The 12,466-nt window shown below is 37.4% G+C and overlaps 1 protein-coding gene and 1 non-coding gene across 3 annotated transcripts in view; both read right to left on the reverse strand.

Moving 5' to 3' along the window:
• The window catches only part of sowah (sosondowah), a 210,801-nt gene that overhangs the window by 97,637 nt on the left and 100,698 nt on the right, over window positions 1-12,466 (reverse strand). The window lies entirely within an intron of this gene.
• Window positions 10,353-10,419, reverse strand: LOC137234074 (U4 spliceosomal RNA). Its single transcript, XR_010947677.1, has one exon. It is a non-coding gene; the product is annotated as a U4 spliceosomal RNA (small nuclear RNA).

Raw genomic sequence — 12,466 nt, forward strand, 5'->3', positions numbered from 1 at the left:
AAGCTAATTTGTTGTTTTATTTTGTTAGTAGAAACTTAGTAAGGCTGTATGGGAATTTTCTTTTGCTGTTTTACATGCTACGCTACGCAACGCTTGATGAACATCAAGTTTTTGAAATATGTCTGTGTATACTTATGTGACTACAGAGGATTTGGGATCCAAAATTATGCGTAAATACAAATGACCAACTGCCAATTGCCGTCACTATCTGTTACAAATACAATTTCAAAATCCTCACCTCAGTCAAGATATGCAAAACCATCATTCGGCCAAAGAGGTAGAGTCAGAGTTGGATGAATGGGTGAATGGTTAGATGGATGGATGGAGGTTGCTATGTAGAGCCATGGCTTATGAAATGTAACAAGTTTCGAATTAATTAAAAACTTCGACATTGTTGTGTTTTATATATACATACATATCAACATATGTACATAGCTGTTGAATTTCTCATTTTTGTAGGTTGTACACTTTCTATGCATGTACTGATCACATAGCGCCTAATATACATAAATATGCAAGAGTCCACTCCTTACTGGCCTTCCTCTTTTTTATACTCAGTTGAGCAGAGCTCACAGAGTATATTAAGTTTGATTGGATAACGGTTGGTTGTACATATATAAAGGAATCGAGATAGATATAGACTTCCATATATCAAAATAATCAGGATCGAAAAAAAATTTGATTGAGCCATGTCCGTCCATCCATCCGTCCGTCCGTCCGTCCGTCCGTTAACACGATAACTTGAGTAAATTTTGAGGTATGTTGATGAAATTTGGTATGTAGGTTCCTGAGCACTCATCTCAGATCGCTATTTAAAATGAACGATATCGGACTATAACCACGCCCACTTTTTCGATATCGAAAATTTCGAAAAACCGAAAAAATGCGATAATTCATTGCCAAAGGTGGTTGAAGCGATGAAGCTTGGTAGATGGGTTGACGTTATGACGCAGAATAGAAAATTAGTAAGATTTTGGACAATGGGCGTGGCACCGCCCACTTTTACAAGAAGGTAATTTAAAAGTTTTGCAAGCTGTAATTTGGCAGTCGTTGAAGATATCATGATGAAATTTGGCAGGAACGTTACTACTATTACTATATATGTGCTAAATAAAAATGAGCAAAATTGGATGAAGAACACGCCCACTTTTTAAAAAAAAAATTTTTTTTAATTCAAATTTTAACAAAAAATTTAATATCTTTACTGTATATAAGTAAATTAAGTCAAAATTCAACTCCAGTAATGATATGATGCAACAAAATACAAAAATAAAAGAAAATTTCAAAATGGGCGTGGCTCCGCCCATTTTCATTTAGTTTGCCTAGAATACTTTTAATGCTATAAGTCGAACAAAAATTTACCAATCCTCAAATTTGATAGAAACATATATTCTGTGACGGTAACTGTTCTCTGTGAAAATGGGCGAAATCGGTGGAAGCCACGCCCAGTTTTTATACACAGTCCACCGTCTGTCCTTCCGCTCGGCCGTTAACACAATAACTTGAGCAAAAACCGATATATCTTTACTAAACTTAGCCCACATACTTATCTGAACTCACTTTATCGATATCGAAAATTACGAAAAATGAAAAAAATGCCATAATTCTATACCAACTACGAAAAAAGGGATGTAACATGGTAACTGGATTGGTTTATTGACGCAAAATATAACTTTGGAAAAAACTTTGTAAAATGGGTGTGACACCTACCATATTAAGTAGAAGAAAATGAAAAAGTTCTACAAGGCGAAATCAACAGCCCTTGGAATCTTGGCGGGAATACTGTTAGTGGTATTGCATATATAAATAAATTAGCAGTAGCCGACAGATGATTTTCTGGATCACCTGGTCCACATTTTGGTCGATATCGCGAGAACGCCTTCACATATACATCTAAGGGCCAGTCGCTTTTAAAACGCTCACTAATACTTTTAATTTGATATCCATATCGTACAAATACATTCTAGAGTCACCCTGGCCCACCCTAATGGCGATATCTCGAAAAGGCGTCCACCTATAGACCTAATGCCCACTCCCTCTTAAAATGCTCAGTAACATCTTTCGTTTGATACCCATATCGTACAAACATTCTAGAGTCACCCCTGACCCACCCTAATGGCGATATCTCGAAAAGGTGTCCACCTATAGACCTAATGTCCACTCCCTCTTAAAATGCTCAGTAACACCTTTCATTTGATACCCATATCGTACAAACATTCTAGAGTCACCCCTGGCCCACCCTAATGGCGATATCTCGAAAAGGCGTCCACCTATAGACCTAATTCCCACTCCCTCTTAAAATGCTCAGTAACACCTTTCGTTTGATACCCATATCGTACAAACATTCTAGAGTCACCCCTGGCCCACCCTAATGGCGATATCTCGAAAAGGCGTCCACCTATAGACCTAATGCCCACTCCCTCTTAAAATGCTCAGTAACACCTTTCGTTTGATACCCATATCGTACAAACATTCTAGAGTCACCCTTGGTCCACCTTTATGGCGATATCTCGAAAAGTCGTCCACCTATAGAACTAAGGATTACTCCATTTTAAAATACTCATTACCACCTTTCATTTGATACCCATATCGTACAAACACATTCTAGAGTCACCCTGGCCCACCCTAATGGCGATATCTCGAAAAGGCGTCCACCTATAGGCCTAATGCCCACTCCCTCTTAAAATGCTCAGTAACACCTTTCGTTTGATACCCATATCGTACAAACATTCTAGAGTCACCCCTGGCCCACCCTAATGGCGATATCTCGAAAGGCGTCCACCTATAGACCTAATGTCCACTCCCTCTTAAAATGCTCAGTAACACCTTTCGTTTGATACCCATATCGTACAAACATTCTAGAGTCAACCCTGGCCCACCCTAATGGCGATATCTCGAAAAGGCGTCCACCTATAGACCTAATGCCCACTCCCTCTTAAAATGCTCAGTAACACCTTTCGTTTGATACCCATATCGTACAAACACATTCTAGAGTCACCCCTGGCCCACCCTAATGGCGACATTTCGAAAAGGCGTCCACCTATAGACCTCATGCCCACTCCCTATTAAAATGCTCAGTAACACCTTTCGTTTGATACCCATATCGTACAAACATTCTAGAGTCACCCTTGGTCCACCTTTATGGCGATATCTCGAAAAGGCGTCCACCTATAAAACTAAGGATTACTCCCTTTTAAAATACTCATTACCATCTTTCATTTGATACCCATATCATACAAACACATTCTAGAGTCGCCCCTGGCCCACCCTAATGGCGACATTTCGAAAAGGCGTCCACCTATAGACCTAATGCCCACTCCCTCTTAAAATGCTCAGTAACACCTTTCATTTGATTCCCATATCGTACAACTAGAGACACCCCTGTTCCACCTTTATGGCGATATCTCGAAACGGCGTCCACCTATGGAACTAAGGATCACTCCTTTTCAAAGTACTCATTAACAGCTTTCATTTGATACCCATATCGTACAAACATATTCTAGAGTCACCCCTGGTCCACCTTTATGGCGATTTCTCGAAAAGGCGTGCACCTATAGAACTAAAGCCCATTCCCTTTTAAAATACTCATTATCACCTTTCATTTGATACCCATATCGTAACACATTCTAGAGTCAGCCCTGGTCCACCTTTATGGCGATATCCCTAAATGGCGTCCATCCATAGAACTATGGCCTACTCTCTCTTAAAATACTCTTTAATACCTTCCATTTGATACACATGTCATACAACCACATTCCAGGGTTACCCTAGGTTCATTTTCCTACATGGTGATTTTCCTTATTTTGTCTCCATAGCTCTCAACTGAGTATGTAATGTTCGGTTACACCCGAACTTAGCCTTCCTTACTTATTTCTTTCTATTTTGCATTTTTCCTATTTGTGTTTTTGGTATGTTTCGGATTTGTATTTACATATTTCCCTTTTAGAGTTTTATTATTATTTTTCATTTATGTACCTTTGTAAATACAGTCGACCATATCTGTAGAAGAGCGCTTTCGGATCTGCAATGCTGTGTTGGTTGTCCCCTCCAAAAAGAAATCGTCAAATGAGCGTTGAGTTATAGCAAAAAGTCCAATATGTGTATTTATATAGAAAATGGGTGGAGATACATACCGCTTTCTCAAGTGATTGATGTGTAAACAAATTTGTTCACGGTTTGGGGTAATCCAGTATGAAAGCTGAATGTAGGAGTAAGCGTAGGCTCAGAAAATGTAGAAGTAGCGTACAACGTACGTGGTATAGTTGGTATGAGAGAAACGGTTTGGTATTGCTCGATTTATCGGTTTGTTATAGAAAAATTGTCAACTTTTAATCGAAAAATTATCGCTTGATTATCGAAAAGTTGTATGTATGTTATCAAAGAGTTTTTGACTTGCTATCAGCTTTATACCCATTGTAATCGGCGTGTTGTAGAAATTTTATCGAATTGCAATCGAAAAGTAATCGATTTATTATCGGAAAGTTATCGATTATTTATTGATTATTTATTAATACGTTGGTGATGCAAATGTTATTGTTTTGATATCGAAAAGTTATCATTTTCTTTTTGGAGTGTCACCGATTTGTTGTCGACATGTTATTGCTCATTTGCTCCTCGATTTTAGAGAGGCATCTTCGCCGGCAATTTGGCCGATGAGCCTGTGGCGATGATAGGTACTCTATCCCCACTACTGGCACCATTAATGGTACCGTGGTTATATATGCAAGCATAGAGGCAACGCGAGGTTTGACGAGCGCCCCCTTAGGAGACATGCGTACAGAGCTATACTAGGCGCCGAACCTGAATCTGCAACTGAACCTACACCACCAACTGAATGATAACGTATCAACCCAGGATTGACATGGTTTTAACGGGGCATGGCAGTCGCGAGACTATTCCACCAGCCATTTCCGCAGGGTTGCACCTCCTTACTCAGGTGATCACCTGCCCAGGAGACAAGGAATTGACCAGCTCGTTACCATTGTGTGAAAATTTTGCACATTTAAGTATTGTGTCCTCCCACCCATGAGCTCGGCATTATCCTTAAGGGCAGGGTTAGATGCGGCGCTATCAGCAAAAGCACGGGCACCTCTTGTAGGATATGACATCTCATCACTATGGACGGCCGTAGAATGTTACAATCTCTGATCCTGAGCCGGGTACCACGTAGAAGAACCGCCTGCAGGCATATAACCACGCCCACTTTTAATATATGAACTATTTCATATACATAAATATAATTTTTCGATATTGTAATACTCAATAGAGCGATTATATAGAGCTAATTCAGTATGCTTAAATACTTTAAAAAATGGGAGTGGCAACGCCTACTTGTTTCAAGAGCCTTTCATCCGGTAGAAAAATTTAAAAGTATTAACTGCGTTTTAACAATCCAATGGCTCTGTATCTCTATAATCAGACCAATTATTAGCTATATATCTGTGGGTTGGGTAAGCAGACTCACAATCAACAAAGCGTCGTAGTGCTCGGGATGCAATGCTGTACCCACCGTCCCTTTCGGTCCTAGGATAGTGGCATAACAATATGGCGCGATATCAATTACACATATTGGGGTCTGTGACATAAACACTCTTGTTAAAGATTGTGCTTCACCCATCTTGGCATTCACTGTATTTTAGAGATTACCTTTTCTGCCTCTTTTTTTTTCCTGTAAGCCTTTTTTTCTATCTATTTTTTTTATTTATACACTTTGGTTTATTATTGTTTACAGTTGTTGTTGGGAACGTATTTACATGCGTTAGCAACTCGCTTATTCGTAACATCAACAGCTTGGTCGGTACGACCACATTTGAACGGTATTTTTGACCTGGCTTAGTGTTGTTTGACATGCGGGCAAATTGAATTTCATGTTATTCCAACTAGATACAGTTTTTTATTTTATTTTAATTCCTTGCTATAAAAAGGGGACATGCATAGGCTCAAATAAAAACATTGAGGCACAACAATATGTATTGGTATTTTTGCTTTTTTTTTAAGAGCTAGTCCCGCTTGTTGACTTCCAATGACTTGACACTATTTTAACTCATCACTCATAATTTAGGTATGATGGTAGGGGGAGCGTTGATTTAATTGGTTTTTGGAAAGAAGTTGAAAGTTAATTTAAAATATTTGTTGCAACTTATTTAAGTATTTAAATTCAGAATGATATTTGGATATATAAAGAGGCATGGCTAGGCCTTGGTTTACTACATTTTAGACGCAAAACTGTAGAGCAGTTGAATTCAGAGTAGATGCGTGAAAGTTTTATAGTGCGGTTTGGAACGAAGCGATTCGAGTCATGTACCAAATGTCACGTACACCGCTAGTACCATATTTGTAATGATCGGACTATATCACTGGGCTTGGCAGATCCCGCGATTTTTGAAAAGCAGCGTAAATTATCACTGTGATTTTATGCGCAGTGATTTTTTATAGTGCTCTTTATTAAAAAAAAAAAACAAACAAAAGTTTTTCCGAGAGGCCACCCATCAGAAATACCTTGTCAAACACTCCGAGTATATTTCTGCCAAGAAAAGCTTCTCCGTGAAAATTTGTATACCTTGCATATGTCGTTTGGAATGGGCTTACAACATTTAGGCCCCCCAATTTGTAATAAAAATAAAAAAATAGCACGACGCGAATTGGAAGAGAAGCAAGGCCTAAATATCCTGAGAAATACATATATCACGTCAAGTTTTTTTTTATAATTCTGTGACTGGCCGCCGCCGTGGTGTGATGGTAGCGTGCTCCGCCGACCACACCGAAGATCCTGGGTTCACGCACCGGGCAAAGGTACATCAAAAATTTTAGAAAGAAGTTTTTTTCAATTAGAAGAAAATTTTTCTGAGCGGGGTCGCCCTTGGCAGTGTTTGGCAAGCACTCCGAGTGTATATCTGCCATGAAAAGCTCTCAGTGAAACCTCATCTGCCTTGCAGATGCCGTTCGGAGTCGGCATAAAACATGTAGGTGCCGTCCGGCCAATTTGTAGGGAAAATCAAGAGGAGCACGACGCAAATTGGAAGGGAAGCTCGGCCTTAAATCTCTTCGGAGGTTATCGCGCTTCATTTTTTTTCTTGTTGTTGTGACTTAACGAAATATGATCTAAATCGCAGTTCAGAATCACGATTACTAAAAATCACTATCACAGATCGTATCATAGCATTCGTCACAGCGGAACAAGTAGCAGCTGCAATGGAAATCAATGAATTCTGCGAGTTGTGCTGGGATCTACCGCTAGATGTTGCAAGGCGTTTGCTTAGTAGACTATATATATTTCGTTATTGCTGCTTAGTACCAGCACACATAACCGGTTCATTGGTTTCTGTTATCGCAGCCTCTATTAGTTCCTGGAATGAGAGCTGTGATTGGATCTGTTATATGAATCATTGGTATGCGCGCTTGCTAAGACAACGCAGACGATGTCAGTCTGTCAGGTTGGTACTGCGTAATTCGATTTCGAACAAAAACTAGTATCAACAAGTAAAGGTGTCTAAGTTCGGGTGTAACCGAATATTATATACTCCGCGTGAGCTTCAATTGTACATTTCATTTCAGATAAATTACTTTTCTACATAAAAAAATTTCTCCCCATTTGCTCATACAATAAAACTTGATAAGTGAAATATCATTGATTCAAAACTATTTTTTGCTAAGTTATGGCTTATTGTTCTAGTTTACGACCCTTTTAAACTTGTTTTATATAAAAGTGGCCGTGGTCTTTAACCGATCCCGTCCATTTTTACTAAAAACATTTTGTGCTATATGGAAAACATGTGTACACAATTTTATTACTATACGTTAATTTTTCCTCGAGTTATGGCTCCCGAAACATAGAAAATTGCTTAGTCATAAAAGGGGCGGTGCCACGTCCATTTTTTTTTTAAATTCGAAGTTTTTCCTATTTATTGTTATAAATCCACTTGGGAAATGAAATACCATTGATATAAAGCCCTTTTTTGCAAAGATATAGCTTATTTTATTCGTCCACGACCCTTTTTAAAATCTTTTATATAAAAGTGGGCGTGGTCCTTAACCGATTTCGTAAATTTTTCTTCAAATCATTCCTTATAGTAAAAGCAACCTCTCTGCCGAATTTTGTTACGATAGGTTTAACGATTTTTGATTTATGATTAAAAATATTTGTAAAATTGATTTTATCATAAGTGGGCGGTGCCACGCCCATTTTGAAAAATTTTTATCAAGAGTTTCAATATCAGTCCACATGTCAAATTTCAACATTCTAGGCGTATTATTTACTAAATTATCAGGTTTTTTGGGTTTTCCAAAATTTTATACCTATATATAAAAAGTGGGCGTGGTTATCATCCGGTTTCGCTCATTTTCTATTCTGGGTCCAGATAAGCTCGTGTACCAAATTTGGTGAAGATATCTCAATATTTTTTTCGATAGTGATGATTTTGATATATGGAAGTCTACATCTATCCCGATTCCTTTATACCTGTACAACCGTTATCCAATCAAAGTTAATATACTCTGTGTGCAAAGCACGCTGAGTATAAAAAAGAAAATGTAAAGCATTCCTCCACTTTTAATAACTTTTAATAACTTTTTAATTACAGGCACTTTTTGAAATATGAAAATTAAATCAGCATGAACTCACAAATGATAGCAGCACAAAGTCGTACTGCAACGTAGCGTGCCAGACTTTCAAATAAAAAGATCCTGGTTCAAAATGGGAACATGGCACATTAAACGATTTTCTCGGCAAATCAGTCACCCCTCTGATAACAACACTATGATTTCAGACTATCTGCGATAAGAGCTACTGATGGAAATAAGTGAATGAAGAGGTATGGTACCAGTTTTAGGCGTGGGGTTGACATCGTGACGCGAATTTATAATCGACAACCCGATAAATTAAGAACGAAATTGTTTGAGTTGTTGTTACGCAATAAAATCGCAACAACAATTACTGTTGAAATATTTGTTTTTGGGACCGCCTTCGCATGTCCAAACCCTAAGAGAAGCAGCAGGAATATGCAGAAAAGTTTACAAAGCGCAAAAGCGATTGAAAAAAATTTTACGACTTTCTCTGTTAAAAAAGAGAGAACACAGCATATTTCCAAGTTCGCATGACTACAAAAAAAAAAAAAAAAACCGCGGTCCCTACGGACGTCGCGCAATTCAGGAAAACATGACAATTGAACGCTTTTGCGATAAGCTGTGGATGGGAAAAAGGAAGCGGTTAAAAAAGAGGAAAAGGCAAAGGACGAGTCACAGTCCAGTGACGTGGCTAAAATATTGCCACATGTCTCTTAATTTATATACAAACATATGTGAATTAAAAGGATTTTTGGCTTCGGCAGTCAAACGCAAAGAGAACTTCACTTTTAATTTATACTGCTTTCAAGAGTTCCTACTATTGTTGTTGTAAATATTTGTGGGAAAAGAACAAAACTGACTGCTAAAGTACATATTTATATATACTTTTTGTATCAATGATACTTACATATGTATATTTACACGGTACATGTGTTCTTATTTGTTGTAAGAGCATTTACCGTCACCGCCCGCAACACGTGTCCTCAGCTTACAAGGCACTTATTGGGTACTTTTTTTAATAAAAAAAAGAAAAAATTTTCAATTTTTTAGAAATGAAAGTGAGGTACTCAATTTTAAAGAAATGAAAAACACATGTTGAACAAGACGAATTTACAACGATTCGATCTCTCACAAATTTTTTTTTTACACTTTGGATTATATACAAGTCTACAACGCAGACTGACCCATTTTAATTAATTGTTGGTACTGCTGTTTTTTTTAATTTATTTTAGGGAATATTTACACGCCTTCAAAATGGATACACGACGACAAAAAGTTACGCCTACAAAATTTTCGACTTGTATGGCATTGGTGTAAGAAATTCGATTGAAGGTGAAATTTAGTGAATATTTTGCTTTCTCATACAGCTTGATTGTGCAAACTCTTATTGAGTATGAGTTTTAATATTATAAGTTTATTTCTGTAACAAAAAATTGTTGTTTAAGTAAAAATTATTTTGGATGAATCGAACATAGCAGTTGAAATTAATTTTTTTGTGGGAACATGATGACGCGACATATTGAACTGCACTGTAAGAAGTTAGTGTTGAAATGTGACAACGAAATTTAGAAAGTTTTTGCAAATACGGAAAAGTTGTGGTGTTTGTTGTTGTATCAAAAATTAGCATGTTGCTGAAGCGCAAACTTCTTTTTAAAACTAGCTAAATTGAGGACATACATCGAATTTGTTAGGATTCAGTTTGGATGGGTAATATTTCAGCCCTTGTGCAGTATCCAGATCGAAGTAATACTGAAGAGGCTGCCCGCACCAGCTTCACAAACCCTTTCAACTAGCAACTAGCAATAATCGCACCTCGTTAGAACCTCATTGGTTACGATATCGCCTCTGCGCAAAGCAGCTGTGAATGTTACAGCTGCTTTGCAAATAGTCATAGTCTTAGGGTTAAGGATGATTTTGATTGTTTATTGGGAGGTCTTCGAGATGAAAAATATATTTGATTTTGTTGTTTAACTAAGAGCATTTGCCCCCGCTATAAGAACTGAGCCTGTGATTTTCACAGCGGCTGAATGATCACAGTAAATCGCAGCGCCAGCTTGGAGGAAAAGGGCGTGACTGACTTACTGTGGAATCATCTGCGTCTCGGTCGCAATGACTATTAACAATAACAGCAATCGTAAGCACAATCATAGCTCTAATTTTTTTATGGAACAGATCAAAATATTTGTATGAATTAAGCGTGGACTGCCCTCATTGCTAACAAATGTATGAAAACTTTTATTTGATGCAATTTTTAATTTATAATTTATTTAATAATTTGGGAAAAATTTAAACAACGTTATTCTGGGTACAAGTAACGGGCAGAGCAAGTCCTCCATGAAAAGCTTTTCAGTGAAAATTGATCTGCCTTGCAGTTCCCGTTCGGAGTCGGGATAAAGCATGTAGGTCTAGTCCCGCCAATTTGAGAATCTTGGCGTAACTATACTCAGAGGTAAATCGCGCCAAGTAAATATTTAATTTTTTAAAGATACTCGCGTTGATCACAAAAAGTTTTCCAAAAATTGGAATAGATATCGTTTTGTGTCCATGTATGTATGTTTTTCCTGCCGGAAGCGGAATATTCAGAAAATTTTAGTTGGGGACATCAATTTTGAGACGTGCCATTCATAGATTTTATTATCTAGTAAATGATTAAGCTCAACTGCGATTTTAGATCACCCTGTATTACATTTCCATCACGTTATAGGCCATGTTTCAAATTCCAAGTCTGCTCAAATTTTCTAAATATCTCGATCAGAACCTCACTTAGAGGAATTTTGGCACACTTTTGAAGTAGGGTCTAAATTTCAAGTTTTCTAAATATATGAATCCATGCTCCTAGTAGTGTTTTAAAAGTTTTAAGTGTTTAGTGTGACGAGGATTTGCACAAAAACCGTTGGATTCATGACCCGGCTGGAAAGACTTTTCCATTATATTGCGTAACCGAGTCCTGAATTATGCTTCAAATGTAAGGTATAAAGCTAAAGCTCGAGGGCAAAAATCGATCGCAAGATCTCCCAAATATGCTTTGAATATAAACGGACAAGGAAGACATCAGCGGTCCCATGAAGGACTAAAACGTTTCGTTATTTGCTTTGATGACTAACCTAACAGAAATAATGAAGATAGTCTTTCCAGTCCAGCAAATACGCTTATATTGTGCTAGTTTTAAAAACTAAAAGTGAATTGCTTTTCATGGGAAATCGAACCTGGCTTGTTTGCATTGCGAGTGACGAAATTTAACATCCAAGGTAATTTTAAATGTTCAAATCGTGACTTGAAATCATGAAATTAAGATAACCTGGCAATATTTACCCTAGATGTAAGAAAATATTTTGTATTTTAATTTATTTAATAATTTGGGAAACATTTAAACAACGTGACATCAGCACGGACAGTGTTTCGTCTATGCATTGTAAATCTATTCAAAGCCTTTTCTCCCGGGAGTGGGACTCGAACCCGCACTTCTAGGATGGTTGAACGGTTACAAACTTCACTTATTCTTTGCACAGTACATATGTATATTTCGTATAATATCATGAGATAAAAACATGCTTTTTGTTTTTCAGCGGTTTCAAAGAAACTAATATTTGTTCTGTTCTATTTATTGAAATACAAAGCACTCACCAATGTCGTCTATTTGTATGATTGCCCTAATTTCTTCTCAATTTATGAAAATGTGTTATTTCAAGCAATTTTTAATTCTTGGTATTTCTCTAATTAGAGCAATACGTTTGCACATGGTGTTATACGAAATATACAACTGTGCAAAAAATAAAATATGCAAGGAAGGCAATTGGGATAAGTTTAGAACAACTGAGGCAGGAAGTGGCTAAATGTGTTTGTAACAGTTCACTCCCGGGAGAAAAGTCTTCGAAGAGATTTACAAGGTATAATCGAAACAGCT

The sequence above is a fragment of the Eurosta solidaginis genome, chromosome 5, assembly GCF_040869045.1.
Source record: "Eurosta solidaginis isolate ZX-2024a chromosome 5, ASM4086904v1, whole genome shotgun sequence".
Taxonomy (NCBI): Eukaryota; Metazoa; Arthropoda; class Insecta; order Diptera; family Tephritidae; genus Eurosta; species Eurosta solidaginis.